This window comes from Pseudopodoces humilis, chromosome 10, assembly GCF_049639895.1.
Source record: "Pseudopodoces humilis isolate 2021_Gansu_Grassland_sample_001 chromosome 10, ASM4963989v1, whole genome shotgun sequence".
Classification (NCBI taxonomy): domain Eukaryota; kingdom Metazoa; phylum Chordata; class Aves; order Passeriformes; family Paridae; genus Pseudopodoces; species Pseudopodoces humilis.
The window spans coordinates 8,732,020-8,748,298 of record NC_142209.1 but is presented as its reverse complement, the minus strand read 5'-3'; the positions used below and the strand labels follow the sequence as shown (position 1 = coordinate 8,748,298).

Sequence of the window (16,279 nt, the reverse complement as noted above, 5' to 3'; positions counted from 1 at the left end):
GGCTCTTCATCTTCCCTGTATCATACTCACTTTTAACTCCCATGGTCCCATCCTGATTCTTTTTTAGCATATTCCAGTGCACACCAGTGATGGCCCCATGGCACCCACATTGTTATCAAAGCTCAGCTGCCAGTGATTGTGGCTCAGCAGCTAGGACAGTTAAGTGGTATCTTAGCCCCTTTTATACCTTTGCAAAGAGGACATAAATCCTCTTGGATTTGCACTGACCAGTTGTCACTAGAGGACACGAAATATTTTGAGGGTTCCAAGATAATCATACACACAGCCACTTTTCGTGAGGTGAAAAAAGCCTTTATTGCGGGGTCTTGTCAACCCTTTTATAAGCCGTTCTGGTCAGGTCATCCTGACTGGTAGAATGAACAACACCTCCCTCATCCCATTGGTGGGACAAGAGAGACAACACTCTCAGAACATCTGTGTCTTGTTTTGGGAAAGTAAAACCTTATTTACACAAATAATCCTTGAGTGAGAGAAGGTTCCCAAGACTTATCCTTGGGAATAGCCAGTCTCTGAGAGCTTGAAATTCTCTCAGATTCAGAAATCATGTCCACAATCAGTGAAGAATTCTCTGCTATTAGTGGACTGTGTTTACAGTGCTTGTACTAAAACAAACTGTGCTTCTTCTTCACTAGAAAGATGCTGTTTAATCTTACATGAAACAGTAACTTACAGCTGCTAGTCTAGCTCCAATGAAACTGGTAAACATTTTTTTATATGTATTTTAAAACTAAAGAAGTCTATGTTAGTTCTGATGATTGGATCCTTGTGTTCTTCTCTTGGTTTCTGACCAGATCTGGTCAAGCATCCTGTCTGACACATCTCCAGATATCATTTATGTTTGGCAAATATTTTAAGCTTTTATACTGAGTACACACAGTGCCATTACACACAGGGAAAACATCTAGGTTTGATTCAGAGACAAGCTGGTCTGTAGAGCAACCTCTTCTGAGAGCTGTATTTTAGTCCAATTGCTTGTACTGTGCTCTGTCAGACTTCCACTGTCAGATAAATGTGTACTGAAACCTCTCACAGAATCTTGCTGAAGCTGAGAATGCTTCTGTACTGTGTCTGCAGCAGAAGGAGCAAACACACAGAACAAGATCTTACAGTCCTATCCTTTTCAACACACTTTAGGTAACTCTAAATAAGGGATTTGGAGTGTTAGAAGCCATGTAGTCACTTCAGTAGGGTGTTTTCATTGAACTGATAATAACCGGTTTGACAGCTCAAAGGAATCCCTCTGTTGTTGAGGTACAGCTCAGTTTGTAACAGGATAGGGTTAGATAGTCCCTGAAGAAAGTTCCAGTTCCCTTAAAGTCTTTCTTCACTCTTGACCACATACTCCTTCCTTCCACTTTTCCTCCCGTTGTCTGGTCCTCTCCTGGGTGAGCCAAATGAGAGCATTTGAATGGCAGGAAGCAAACACCAAGAACAAAATAAAGGTGCTAAAAGAGGGAGAGAGAAGGAGAGGGAATATGAGACAAAAGAATTACTTCTTTTAACAGGCAGGGATTATTACATCAGTTTAGCTATTTAATCCTTATTAATGTTTATCAATTTACAAACAGGCTTAAAAAAATCCTAAATTATTGTGTGGAGCATTTAAACATTACCATTGATTTTAAAGATTAGAATATTTCCTGGGGTGACGTTATGATGCTTGTATCCCTAGTCGCCTTGTTTATGTTACATATTAAGTTCTGCACTTCTAAGACTGGTTCTGAGAGCAAAGGAGGGAAAGAAGGAGTGTGCAGTTTGTGCTCAGAAACAGCCCTCACTCCTCTGCATGCTGCTCCAGACTGTGTTGTCTGCAGCGGGACAAAGCTCTCCTTTGCTTTTAGTTAGTTTTTAGCTAGATGAGGCAGAGAAGTTCCCCAGACTATTTATTTTTTCCCTTGGATCTGTTCAAACCTGCTCTGGACTGAAAACCCAGACAAACACCAGGAGCTCACGCCTGTGGCCCACTGGGGCCTGGGCCTCAGAACATTCCAGCGCCGGAGGGACTGATAAGAGACTGAACAAGCCAAGCTACACCACATGAAAAGGACTTTCCTGGATTTGCCATCTCTTCGAACAGCAGGAGGTGTTATTGTTTAATATTATTCATTTTTTTTATGCTTGTAGATACTTTGCTTGTTAAATGAACAGTTTTTTCCACTTTTCTTCAAGGGAATCGTTTCCTGACCCAGTTAGGGGAGAGGCCACTTAGATTTTATTTCTGGAGGGACCCCATTTGGAGGTTTTCTCCCAAATTTGCCCTAAACCAGGACAAATATATTTATTGGTGCCCAGCATGTGGCCTGAGAAAGTGGAAAAACCTGTACTGATTGCATTTTGGTTGTTCTTAGTCGGTATCAGGATAAAGCAGTCAGTAGCCATGTTGCTTGAATTCATGTCTCTTGGGGTGGAGGCCTTCATGTGGTTCTGGTCCCTAGGCTTTTTTTAAGTTTTAACCAGGGACCTTTCTGGTCCCTGGGTTTATTTTCTTATCCAGAAATTGCTCCAGTATTGTCCCTAACGTAGCTTTTACAGTAGAAGGGCATGGATTAAAATAGCCATTGTGCTGGGCTCAGTGATGTTGATTTATAGGAAGTTCTAAAGGTACTGAAGTTCGTGCCAGGTATGTTTGGCTTATGGTTTCTTCGTCCAACCCTGCCTCTCAGTCCCAGTAGCATTTTTGGGGGGGTTTATTGGTAATTGAACTCAGTTTGTTAGAGGAGGAGCAGGGGATGAGGCTTTTCAGCCTTTCCTTTCCTTTCCTTCTTCTCCTTTGAATCTGTTACATCACTTTTAGAGAAAGTTCAGTTTCCCCTGAATCTTAAAGAGACCACTTTCCTGGTATTTAATCTGGTAAGCTTCCTCCATATGGTCTGCAGCTTCTCTAGAGTGAGGCTGAGATATCCAGAGGAGCTGATGAGACCCCTGGCTCAGGAATAAACCCAGGTATGGAAAGTCCTAAGTGGTGTGGAGAATGGGAGAGAATGGGCTGGACCCTGAAGGGATTTTCTGATCCCCCAGTAATGCATGGGCCAGAGCTTATCTGGCTCTATCACTTTGGCCCGTGCCAGGAGTGGGTCACACCCCAGGAGCAGGATGACCTGAGGTGCCACTAGAGCACTTTACAGCTTTTTGGCTGTCAGTCTGGGCTCTGAGGAGGCAAGGATGAGAGGGAGGTCTTCTGCATGGGTTAATAGAGGATTTACTGCTCTGGGGAATCTTGGGGGCAAAAGACAGAAAATGCGAGTGTGCAACAGCTGGAGGTGGTTCAAAGGGAGGGTACAAAGCATCAGCTAATCAGAGATATCCTGGGGAGGGGTGAAAGGCAGGGTTCACAAAATCATCATCCAATGAGGGAGGTGGGGGGAGGGAAATGGGGGTCACATGGACTAAGTAAACATGGAAATTTAGGGGATTTCTGAAGTGAAATTCCAAGCATGTGGTGGATTTAAGGTAGGATTGACAGGAGACTCAGGGTAGATTGACAACGTGGGGTGGGAGGGACTAATTTGGATCAAACCATCAATTTGGGCAATAACAAAACATATCGTTAACAAGAAATACATTGCAACAGAGAAGTATGCCAACAAATAAAAGAAAGAAAATGCTTCATAATTAGTTTTAACAGGAATTTGTAAGAATATACAAGAAAGAAGCATAATAAAACTAGCATCACTGTAACTTACCTGAGAACTACGTATTATAGCAGTTGCTTCTGCCAAACTGGGTCTACTTGGCTGGACTGCCTTATTAAATAAGTGTCAGAGCTGGTGGGAAAAAGTTTCAATACAGCACAATTTCAAAATAATTGCTTAATACTCAGATAATGATTATTAAATGTGTTTAACTATCCTGAAAACAAGCAATCAAAAACAATGAAGAAAACATTTTGAACCAATATTTTACCTCCAGTTAATTGAAATCTTTTTCTCTACACTGACTAACACTTCTAGAGATAAAAGCTGATATTTTTAAATGTTTTTCTGAAATTAATACAACCCAAACCTCTGCCTACTTTCAGTTCTCAGCCTGAGGGTGCAGGTACTAGCAAATGTCTCTGAGCACTGAGAAACCTTTTATTATTGATGGTTGTACAATTTTTTAACCATGATAGCACCTTGACTCTTTTCCCTTTTTGTTGTGACAGATAAGCCTAAAATATTTCAGAGTTTGAAAGGGAAGATAAGCAGTAACAAGAAAAATGTTTGATGATTATTCAAAGCTTATCTGAATTGCCCATATTTCCTGAGACCAGTGTGTGCCATAAGATCCACTTCCTTCCAAATTCCAGACAGTTCAGAAGTACCTGGAAAATTGTTTTTACTCTCTGTATGTTGGCACTTTTATCTTTGCAGACTTCAGGTATGACCTGCAAATGCAAAGTTGTGCACCAATTTTTTAAAAAAATTAAAATACTTAATATAACTCTGTACCTTAAACAGTTTGATTTTTGAGGACTATTATGATTTTTATTTGGGACCCCTCAACTGCCATGCTATCCACTCATCAATCACTGGTCTGTCATATGACTGTCCAGATGACAGATGCTATTGGTCATATGACATTCTTTTGCATCTCCTTAGCTTATTTTTCTATATTTTAAATTATTTTTTTACTGTAGCAGCAAATTATATATTCTAAAAAAAATCAAGTTCTGTCATGGGAAGAAAGGCACACACAAAAACAAAGTTAGTCTCAATACTCAGGAAGTAAAAAATTCCCAAACCATTATAGGTTTCCTCAGAAAAATTAATTCTAGTTTTACCTTCTACACTACAGAAAGACTGAAAAGCATTTTCAAGGTAGGAAAGTTAAACACTCCAAGCTACTCTGCATTTTCAGCTGTGCTCCAGACTAAAAGCAGAATGAAATTCTTACTTTATAGTTTCAACCATTGCAGGCACCTACCCTCAACCCATCCTCACATCTCGTGGAGAAAATGACTGTTGTATAACAAAACCAGAAGAATCCATGTTTGCCAACCTGCACAAGACATCTTGAAATCTGAACTGAGAAAGAAAGAAATGGATTTACCCATGGCATTTGTGTTGTACGTGCAACACTTGTCAGCATTTAGTGCACAAGCTGAATGTCCAGGAGTCATGTGTAGAGGTTTTTCAAGGCACATGATTGTTGCTAGTGGACATGAAATAGAAGAGTGGATTCAATCACAGCTGCAGAGGGTTTTCATCTGAAGAAGGCAGAAGCCTTTATTTCAGAGTTTTTAAGCCCCTTTTATAAGGTGTTCTGATACAGGTTTAACATGATTGGTAAAGGGAACAACACCTCTCTCATCCCACTGGTGGGACAAGAGAAAACACTCAGGACATCTGTATAATATTGTTTTGGGAACCAAAAACCTATTTACAAAGAACAGTCCTTGGGAGAAAAACTGTTCTCAAGAAACTTTGCCCTGGGAACAGATTAGCCACTGACAGGCTGAAAACTCTCAGGCTCAGAAAATCATGTCCACACATGATTATCTCTTTTTCTTCACTTTTCTCTCTTACTTGCACACTGTCCAGCACACCCTATTAATGTACATTTCTCAGGGATTTAAAGGTATTCTAAGGTAGAGTCTGTGTTGCCTGATTGGAAAAGTCAAGCACTTTATCTTCTAGTCACAGAGTAAAATCCTTTGAATTTGGGAAAATGTTCAAGGCACAGTCCTCAACTGTACAAATACCATTTGGGCTTTAAGCATTGCCATAGGATCTAGGAATGTCCTGGAATTCAGAAGAACAGAAGCCAGCACATAGAACTTTCTCACAATGGTCTGTTCTCAAAGAATATATTTTTCCTTCATATTTCTACCCCTGATTTTCCCAACATCAAAAAATGATATCTAAAACTTTTGTGTTGTATACTTCCATAATTTATTTACCAACATGGTTAGCAGAAATCAACTGTCCTTCTACTTGTACATTTATTTTAACATTTGAAGTACTCTGTAATTACTCAGGACTGGATTATCCAAAGAATTAAAACAAAATATATCCAGGTGACAATATCCATGTTCTTTGAAGATTTTTCTTCAGCATATTTTCCTTCTAGACCAATGAACTCACAATACTGAAACTTCAAGCTGCCCCCGTGTCTGAGTATTCCAGTTCCTGTCAAACCATATGGCACCTCTTTGAGTGTTAATGATTTCATGTTCAGTGTGAACTCTTTAAAGTAATGCTGCATTTGTCTTTGATATAAAGTAGCCTGATATAAAATAGCTTAAGTAAGATAATTTGATATGAAATAGCTTAATTAGAAGTTAATTCAGTACATTTTCAGTGTGCTGTAACTATAGTTCCTCAGCCCCGAACTTTTCAATCAGGACATATTTTTAATTGATAGAAGTGTTACAGTGGTTTTAGGAAATCTTTTTCAATTAATTTGGAAGTGTTGTTCCAGTTAATAGAATCAATGCCAATAATGCTATTTATGTTAAGGGGAATGTTTTGTTTCTAAGCAAATTAAATCCCAAAGGACAGAAAGTTTTGTTTTAGCAGGCTCTCAATATGTTTTCTGTTTGAAATAATTTCAAATGTGCTGGTTGCTTTTAAAGCATATAATATGACTTCAACTTCTGTGCAAGTCTGTGAAAGACATTCTGGATATACTGTTTCCCAGGGGGAGAAAATCCACTGGAATAGAAATCACATCAAGATTTCCATGCAAAAGCTAATATACAATGCAGTCCTAATGTTAGTCTGACAGTGCCTCCCTACTCCTGTCATGTATTTTGTTTATCCTCATTGTTATAAATGCAAAGGCAAATTTAGGTTAAATAAAAGAACAATTTATTATAAAACAATTTTTATAATAAAAATAAACAACGAGGAAAAACCACAATAAAATAAACAGCGCAGCGCTGGGTGGACAGGGGTCTATACCCAAAGGTATAGGTGTTCCCAAATCTATGAAGGAGGGTAGACTGTCTGGGGTTTTTATAGGGATTTTGTGTCCTGAGGCCAAAACTCTGAGCAGTTACTGTTCAACAAAGAGTTTAGATGGCTGGTTGAATGAATTTCCTGGAACCGTGGAACTGAATCAATAGACGACTGGGCAGAGTCCTCTCGTATGTAAAAGTTCTGAGTGCTTCTTGATTGTATCTTCGGTTTGGGCTCTCAGAGTGAAGTATCTAAGTCCGGTGTGGAGTCCACAGATATCTCGGCTGGGCTTCTACTTATTGTCCGGCCTGATTGCATCTTCAGTCGGGGTTTGCAGGAAGGGGTGCCCAGGTGCGGTGTGGAGTTGATGGCCATCTCGGCCTGGCTCCTTTCTTTGTTTAGCTTAATCGTTCGTGTCCTGCTTTTTCTTTCAGGCTGATGAACGTCGCCTAGGGTCGTTACCGCCTGAATGGGTAGTTACTGCTGGGTTTGGGGAAATTCTTAGGCCACACTATATTTTATATACTTTTTACATTGTTACAAATCTAGTTATATACTTATTTATTCTTTCACGAATTTTTTATCCAAGGTTACATTTATCACAGTCCCCCGCCTAATAATTTATCACATTAAAATTCGTGTTATTTCATTCATTTCTAGTGAGGGAGAACTGCATAGTTTTAACTATATTTGTCTTATTCCCAGTCTGTAAGTGAATTCTCACAGTATTCTTGAGAAGGTTTGTTTTTATTTTCAAATTTCTTTAAGGCTTTAACTGCCTTCTGGTTCTCTCTTTTCTCCTCTAACTTCATTAGTTTAGAGAAAAGAGTGGGTTTCCCTGGTGCTTTTTCTGGGTCAATTGGAAGAGTGGCAATTTGCATTCCTTGCACAACAGAATGAATTAACCTGATGAAGCAAGGAATCAAACACGGGAGAAAGATGATTCCGGCAATTGAACAAGATATAAAGAACACTAACTTTTTTCACTAAGCCCCCTGTCCAAATATCTGGTCCTACCAGGAGGCTTGCAGAATTGAGTTCCATTTTTGAACGGGCACATGTGCTACTTTTTTTATTTCGGCAGCTAGTCTTTTTATTGTCTTTCCATAATCATCTATTTCCATGCAACACTCGGATTCATTGTATTTACCGCATACTCTTCCTTCTTCGGCTAACAAATAATCGAGAGCTAATCTGTTTTGGTACACAAAGGCTCTCATTTGTGAATGTTGCTTCGCTAGGAGTTCTAGGGCCTCTGAGGTGTGGTTGGAAACCACTTCTACTATCGCTTGTAACCTGATAAGTCTGTTGAGAAGGTAAATGGGAGTCCTGTAACTCCAACTGCCATCATTTGCCCAAGTGGCAGGCCCATAATACTTAATGATCCTTTCGGCAGGCCATTCTTCTTTTTTCTATTTCTGACTGCCTCCTGCCATGGGTAGTTCCCGTTTTAATTCCCTTTTTTGTCTATTTAATGTTTCAAAGAGGGGAGCTCCCAGCAATTTACTTTCTGTTCTGGGTAGAGTAAAGAAAAAGGGTCTAATTATTCTGAGAGTGCAAGACCCCTTCCATTTCTTAGGTAGTTCACTATATGCTTTTTTGCTACATAACCAGTAAATGCCATCGGGAGCTTCCCAGCCTTTGTTTGTTCTTGCCGGATCATCCCAATATTCTTTCAGGCCTTCTAGTGCTTGGAAGGGATTGGCCCCAGAGCTTTTGTACTAACATAGTTCAATTATTTCAACTCATTCGCAGTGATTACCCTGGGTGCGACTCCAATAGCCCGCGGGTGGTTCAGGTTGCCAAGTTTTTGATTTACTGTCAGAATTCACTGTGAGTGTGCTTACACACGGGGTATAGCTTACTAAATCAGTGAATTCTTTTCTTTCTCTGCTAATGCAGACGGTACCGATTATCTTTTGGTTTATAACTCATCCCTCTGGTCTTCGTTTTGTTTTTGACATTTTAGAGCCTTCCCATTTTAGGAGTTGCTCTGGGGTGAGTTCTTCTCCCTTCTAAGGCCACTTTTCAGCCGATTTTAAACCGCCACAGATCCAACAGTTAGATAGACCTAATTCTGTGGCTATTTCTTGCATTAGGTCTATGAAAAGATTCTGGTTGGGGGCTGGCAATCCCCAATTGCTGTATTGTCTCTCTAATTGCTTATAGTGCTCACTAAGAGAGTTAAGCCTCTCTTGTTCTAGTCTCTTTTTCCGAATTTCCACTTCTTGCCTCTTTAATTCTAGGGTTAGTTGTTTTATTTTGTTTTCAGGGTCCATCCCTTCCTCATCTCTGGAGAAGCAGAACACTTGGTCGAATTGCAAACATACTTGGTCATCACCACTTTTTAACAAATCAAGGATTATCGGTTCATTACTAAAGGAGGCTTTCTCTTCATGTTTTAAATTTTTACCTTCTCAATACACTTTCCCCCCTATGGTACACATTTTTAAGTTTGCTTTATTGTAACATAAAGGGTTGACTTTATAATATGCTAAAAAGGTGGATTGTCTTTTTCCTCCTATCCAGACAGTTTTGTTACATTGGCTGCAGATTGGAATTGGAAGGAGCATTCCCACTTCTCTCCTATACCTGAAGTGGGTAGCTTTAGTTTTTCTTCTCATAGGAGTTTTAGACTGCCCGTCCTTAAAACTTGCCCTTGAGTGATAACACCAGACCTCCCCCTTTAGTTCACAGAGATTATACCGAGTGCCGTTGGATAAACAAAACCCCTTTTGTTGTTCTGGAGGACAGTCAATTATTCGTCCAGCATCTGTGGCAGTCTGACACTGCTCACACTTCCCTAGGGGACGCTCCCCCAGAGGTACCTCGGGACTCATTCCTTTGGTCAAGCACATGGCTAGATTCAGGACTATCAGGATTCCCCACCGGTGTATCCCTCTGCCTTGCCCTTCGCCCATATAAAAATATACGGCGGGGATTACCATCTTCTTGGCAGCAAGGATATTCTTCAGGGGCCCTTGTAGTCCTTATGGCGTACCTTCTTTTGAAAGCAGCCCACCGAGACGACTTAATCGTGTCTGTCCTGCACGGTACCTTTACTGTCTTTCGGCACTCGATTTCCAAAGCTTCTGCCTTGGAGTCTAGCTTCCCCCTTACCCCTTTTTGAAAAAGTAGGAACCACTCAGGAGAGTCGAGTTCTAACAACCCCGCCCTGGTGGCAAGTATTAAGAGACGGCTAGTCAAATCCTGTTCTTTTTCTAGACACTTTGTACACAATCCCTTAGGTTTGTACCCTCCCCAACAGTGGGTTACTCAAATCTGGTTACAATAAGCGCACTTAAAATGTATAAACGGAAAACAATCACACTCAGGGTTGATACAACTTATCTGGTCGTCACTGGTCATTTGTGGTGACGCTGAAGCTTAATTTTCAGTTCTCCCGGAGGGGTGGTGACTTTCCACTCGGAGGTGTCGTATTCCTTTACTTTTTTTACTCGAGATGAGTGCGTCTAACTTCTTTCTGCGATCCGGACAGCTGTGTCTGTGGTCAGGAGAACCAGGAAAGGTCCTTCCCAATGGGGGGTGAGGGGAAGCTCTTTCCAAGCTTTGACGAGGACTTTATCCCCAGGCTGTATCTGGTGTATTGCGAATCCCAGAGTGGCGCTTTGGGGGATCAGTCCTCGTTTTCACAATTCCTGTAAATTTTTGTTGATAGCAATGAGATATGGTTGTATTTGCACATCCTCCACTTGAGGGTGTCCTACTGGCATTCCATGTTTGTATGGCATCCCATACAACATTTCAAAAGGGGACAGACCCGTTTCAGAATGGGGCATTGTTCTAATATTTAGCAAAGCAAGGGGGAGACACTTAATCCATGACATTTTCGTCTCTATCATGAGTTTAGACAATTGGGATTTAAGTGTTTGGTTCATTCTTTCTACCTGCCCTGAACTCTGAGGATGCCAGGGAGTGTGGTATTGCCATCTAATACTCAGGGCCTCTGAAATTTGTTTTATAATTTTTGAAGTGAAATGAGTTCTTTGATCTGAATTAATACAATCCACTATCCCATACCTAGGGATGATTTCTTCTAATAGAATTTTTGATACTGTTTGGGCTGTAGCCCTTGCCCTGGGAAAGGCTTCTACCCAGTGCGTTAGTTTGTCAACTATTACTAATAAGAATTTATATCTACCGATTTTTGGTAATTCGGTGAAGTCCACCTGGATCCTCTCAAATGGTCTGTATGAGAGAGGATGCCCTCCCCAAACAGTTTGTTTGGAGTTGGATCTATTCACTTTTTGGCAAACCACACACCCCTGTACCTCTTGCTTGGCAATTTCAAAAATCCCCTTGCACCCGAAAAATTTCAGGAACTGATCGGCCAGTGCCCGAGTTCCCCAATGGGTCTGTTTGTGTAGTCTTTGTAATACTCTCCTTGCCACTCCCTTCGGGATTAGTTCCCTCCCATCAGGTAACCACCATTTTCCCTGTTTCATGACTCCCCCTATTTTCTTGAATTCTTCAATCTCTTTCTCTGAAGGGAGCATGGGGATTTCAGGCGATTCCTCCGGAGTCACCTCGGGAATACTTACGGTGAGCAGAGCTGCTTGTTTTGCCTCTTTATCGGCTAGGTTGTTACCTCGGGTTTGAAACTGCAACCCTGTCTGGTGTCCTTTTACATGGACAACTGATATTTCTTTCGGTTCTCGGACAGCCTTTAGAATCTGTCGGATTATTTCCTCATGAATTAGGTCTTTTCCTTTAGTATTTATCAGACCTCTTTCTTCCCAAATTTTCCTAAAAGTGTGTACCACACCGAAAGCATACCGTGAATCTGTGTATATGGTCCCTCTCCTTCCTTTCAACCTCCGGAGGGCTCTCAGGAGAGCATAGAGCTCACAAGTTTGTGCAGACCAGCTTGCTTTCAAAGGACCAGATTCTACAACCTCCCCGGATGCACCATTTATTATCGCATATCCTGATTTTCTTTTTCCTTCAATAATTTTCGAAGATCCATCTACAAACCACTTCTCTCCCCCTTCCAACTCCTGATTCTCTAAGTCCGGTCTTATTCTGGTCTGCAGCTCCACGATCTCAGAACAATCATGTACTAATTTCTCTAGAGGTTCACCAAATAAAAACTGAGCAGGATTTTGTGCAGAAGTGGTTTTCAATTCTAAACCGGGTGAGCTGATTAAGATGGCTTCATATTTTAGAAGCCTGGAATCAGTCAGCCACTTCTCTGCTTTTTGCTGCAATATGTTTCTCACATCGTGGGGAGTGTAAACTACCAGGGGAGCCCCAAAAGTTATTTTCTTCGCTTCTCCCACTAACAGAGCCACTGCTACAATTGCTTGTAAACACGTAGGCCAACCCCGACTGACTGGATCTAAGATTTTTGAAAGAAACCCTATAGGCTTCCTTTTGCCTGCCCATTCCTGAGTCAGGACTCCCTGTGCTGTTTGTTCACTCACATCCACAAACAACTGGAATTCTTTATTCGTATCTGGTAGAGTTAGTACCGGGGCAGTCATAAGAACAGTTTTTAATTTCTGGAAATTAGACTCATCCTGTTCAGTCCACTTCAGCCTGTCAGTGTTTAATCTTTCATACAAAAACTTCACTTTTTCACTGAAACCCTCAATCCACTGCCTGCAATATCCCAAGAGCCCTAGAATTTGTCTAATTTGCCTTTTTGTTTTTGGTGCAGGCAATGCAAGGATGCCTGCTACCCTCTCTGGGTCCAATTTTTTTTTCCCTTGAGATATCCAATGTCCGAGGTATTTTATTTCAGGCTCTGTGAATTGCAGCTTGGATTTTGAGACTTTCAAACTTTTCTTTTCTAGAAAGTTTAACAAGGCAATCGTGCTTTTCTTCACGCTCTCTTCAGTCGGTCCAGCTATTAGCAAGTCATCTACATACTGCAAAAGCTTTGTCCTGTCCTCAAGAGCAAATTGGGTTAACATTTGTTCTAAAGCTTGTCTGAAAAGGTTCGGAGACTCCACAAACCCCTGGGGGAGGACCGTCCACCTTAGCTGTTGCTTACGGTTTGTATCTGGGTCCTCCCACTGAAATGCAAAATAATCTCTACTCTTTTCATCCAGAGGGCAAGTCTAAAAAGCATCTTTCAAATCAATCACACTATACCACACATCTTCTGGTGAGAGTCTATTTAGTAAAGTATAGGGGTTGGCCACCACTGGGAATCTAGTCCGGGTCCTAGCGTTTACCGCTCGTAGGTCCTGGACCAATCGGAAGCTGCCATCCGTCTTCTTTACAGCCAGGATGGGGGTGTTGTGTTGAGACATGCAAGGTTTTAAAGTACCCCCTTTTAGGAGGTCATTAATTATTTGTTTCAACCCCCTTCTCCCCTCCATCGGGATGGGATATTGTTTAACCCTTATAGGGTCCTCAGAGTTCTCGATTTCTATTTTGATAGGTTTGATATCTAGCTTTTCTACCTCTCCCTTTGAATGTCATACTTCAGGGTTTATTTTCTCTTCATTTTTAGGAGTCAACTTAAATATTTTCACCACCAATTCAGAATTTTTAATCATGATATTAATTCTTAAAGCGACAATCATGTCCCTTCCCAACAAATTGTAATCTGCTTCTTCCACTAATAGTAAATTCTCTAAGCAAATTTTATTTTCAGATTCTATTTCTACATCTTTTATTACAGGTACTTCAAAGGGGTCTCCCTTTGCACCGATTACAAAAACTTTTTCTCTGCTAGCCACACATCCGTATGGCAATTTCTGCAGGGTACTTCTCTCTGCCTCAGTATCCACAAGAAAACTTACCTCCTGTCGTTGGGGTCCCACTTTTAATTTTATCAAGGGCTCCTTGGATGTTCCGGTCTCCAAATTAAAGAGCCCCTGACACCCCTAATCCTCCTGAAAACTTTTCTCATCTTTTATTCTTTGTCTACAATTCCACTGAACGTGTCCTACCTTTTTACAGTAGTAGCATTCAGGGGGTTCTCTCCGTGGGGCCGGGGCTGCCCAGTGAGAACCTCGACTTTTTCCGGGCAGTGTTTTAAACTTACCCTGCATCTGCTCTTGTTTCTGGACCTCTTTCACTGCAGTTACTAAAACCTTAGCTTGCAATTTCTGCTTCTCATCTTCTCTCCTCATGTATACTTTTTGAGCTTCCCTTAGGAGCTCCTGGAGGCTTTTATCTTGCCACCCCTTGATCTTTTCTAATTTTCTCCTAATGTCCTCCCAAGATTTAGCAACGAATTGTGTTTTTAACAGAACCTCCCCCACAGGAGAGTTCGGGTCAGTCCCAGAGTAAATCTGTAAACTTCGCCGTAATCTCTCGATCCATTCAGTGGGTGGTTCCTCTTTCCCTTGACACTCTCCAAAAACTTTGCTAATATTCTGACCCTTAGGGACCGCTTCTCTTATACCTTGTACAATTATGCTCCTTAAATCCATCATGTTCCGTCTGCCTTCCTCCGTCTGCGCATTCCAGCTCGGGCTTACACTAGGCCATTTCTGGTTACCTGGTGTCCCCTGTGGATTGCGTCTGTCTCAGTCTCTGATACCGGCTTGTTTAATCATGTCTCTTTCCTCCTGATTAAACAATGATCTCAGGATTGCCATAAGATCGTCAAAGGTATAAATACTACTCCCTAAAAATTCGTCTAACCTCTCAGCCACAGCAAAAGGATCATCCAACAACTGCCCCATCTCTTTTTTAAATGCCCTTACATCTCCAGAGTTAAGGGGTACATTCACAAAACCGATCACTCCCGGGGCCGTCGGTACTTCCCTAAGAGGGAACAACCGGTGCCCCTCTTCACTCTCTCCCCATTCATTATCCATCATTCTCGCTCTCAAACGGGTTCTACTTGCAGGAGGGGAGTTGGTGATTGTGGGTTGCCTCCCCGTTATCAATTGTGGGAACTCTGCCGCCACCCGGCTGAAGGGAGGGATCCCCTCCATTGTATGGGAGGGTCCCGGTTGTGGCGACTGGACCGGCAAGGACGGATAGGGTGATCCCCAGCCCTGTGCAGGAGAAACTTCCGAAGAGGCTGCTGTGGCTACGGTGTTTGCAGGCGGGGAAAGGGGAAGGGCTGCCGGCATCGCTGCCGGCCGCGAGTCTCCCGCTTGAGACACACGTATCTCAGTGGGTTGGTCTCGGGGGCCCAAGGGTGCTGAAGGCACCACTTGATCTGCAGAGGAAGGTCCCGCCGGTCCATGATATGGGGGTGGTAAGTGGTCGAGGGGTTCCCAGGACTCAGCTCTCGACTCACGTTTTTCTTTTTGTTTTATTGGGAATAGCCCTACTCTGACGTTTACCCAGAGCTTAGCATATTTCCTCTCCTCAGGATCTGAGGGGACCTTGTTCTCCACATAGGAGAATAACTTATTACAAGTCCATTTTTCAAATGTGCCTAACACTGGCCAAGTGAGATGACTTCTCAACTCCTGTCCTCCCCAAACCTCCATACAATAATGTATCAGTTTTGCCTTTGATTTCTCCTTCCTCTGGGGACAATCTTCCCAGTGTTTTAGCATCCACCCCAAGAGACTTTCCAGCGGTCTGGTCTGGTGATTCCTCCCCCTGATCGGAGGAATTTTTCCCTGTGCTTCTTCTTTGAAGCTTACTCTTTTTCTGCCCCATACATTGCGAATATATTTTCTTACCTGTCTTCGACTTCTCCGTGAGTCGGTATCCGTTTCTGCGTTGTGTACTTACTCTAGGAATCAAAATTTGCCGATACTCACCCTTCAGCGAGCTGAGCTGAGGTCTCTTGTAATCGGTACTTTTGATCCTCTTCCGGACCTCTACCTGGGTCCGTTAACTAAAAGGGTTTACTAGTTCCCGAGCTCGACAGGACGTATCCTTCCCCTTTTAGTTCCTTGCGATCAGTCCCCCGAGACACCCTTTGGCCTCAGGTTTTTATAAGTGTGTGTCGAGAAAAAAAGCTTTCACTCTGTATCGCTTCCTTCGCGGCCGGCCAATTCCCTCGCGGGAGGATGGAAACGCGGCCTTGAAGTCCACACTCGCCTCATGATCAGATCACGTCTCACACACTCGCCCGATCGCCCACTCAACCAGCAGTACTTACAGCTATTTTCCTGCGTGGGTGTCTTTGTGCACAATAGACGTTTTACGAGCAAAACAAGCCGCGGCTTCCTGAAGGCTCCGTGCCTTCCCGAGCTCTCTGATCCGGATCCTTTTCCTTTTTATTGTGGTTTTTATCTCAGCCTAAATTTGGTTCGGACGTCGGAACGAGCTACGGGGGCTCTCAACTCACCAGGCCGCCAAAATCAGCGGGGGTACCTGTCTTGGGCAGTGAGATTCCCCACAGTTTCTCCGATCCGAGTCACGGCACCAATCTGTTATAAATGCAAAGGCAAATTTAGGTTAAATAAAAGAACAATTTATTATAAAAC

At 42.3% G+C, this 16,279-nt stretch overlaps 1 long non-coding RNA gene across 1 annotated transcript; it reads right to left on the bottom strand.

Annotated features, from left to right (window-relative positions):
• Positions 1-290: 290 nt before the first annotated feature.
• On the bottom strand, positions 291-3,800 carry LOC148183672 (uncharacterized). The gene is made up of 2 exons (XR_015773384.1): positions 3,705-3,800; positions 291-1,466 (listed from the first exon to the last, which is right to left on the bottom strand). It is a non-coding gene; the product is annotated as an uncharacterized LOC148183672 (long non-coding RNA).
• Positions 3,801-16,279: the final 12,479 nt, after the last annotated feature.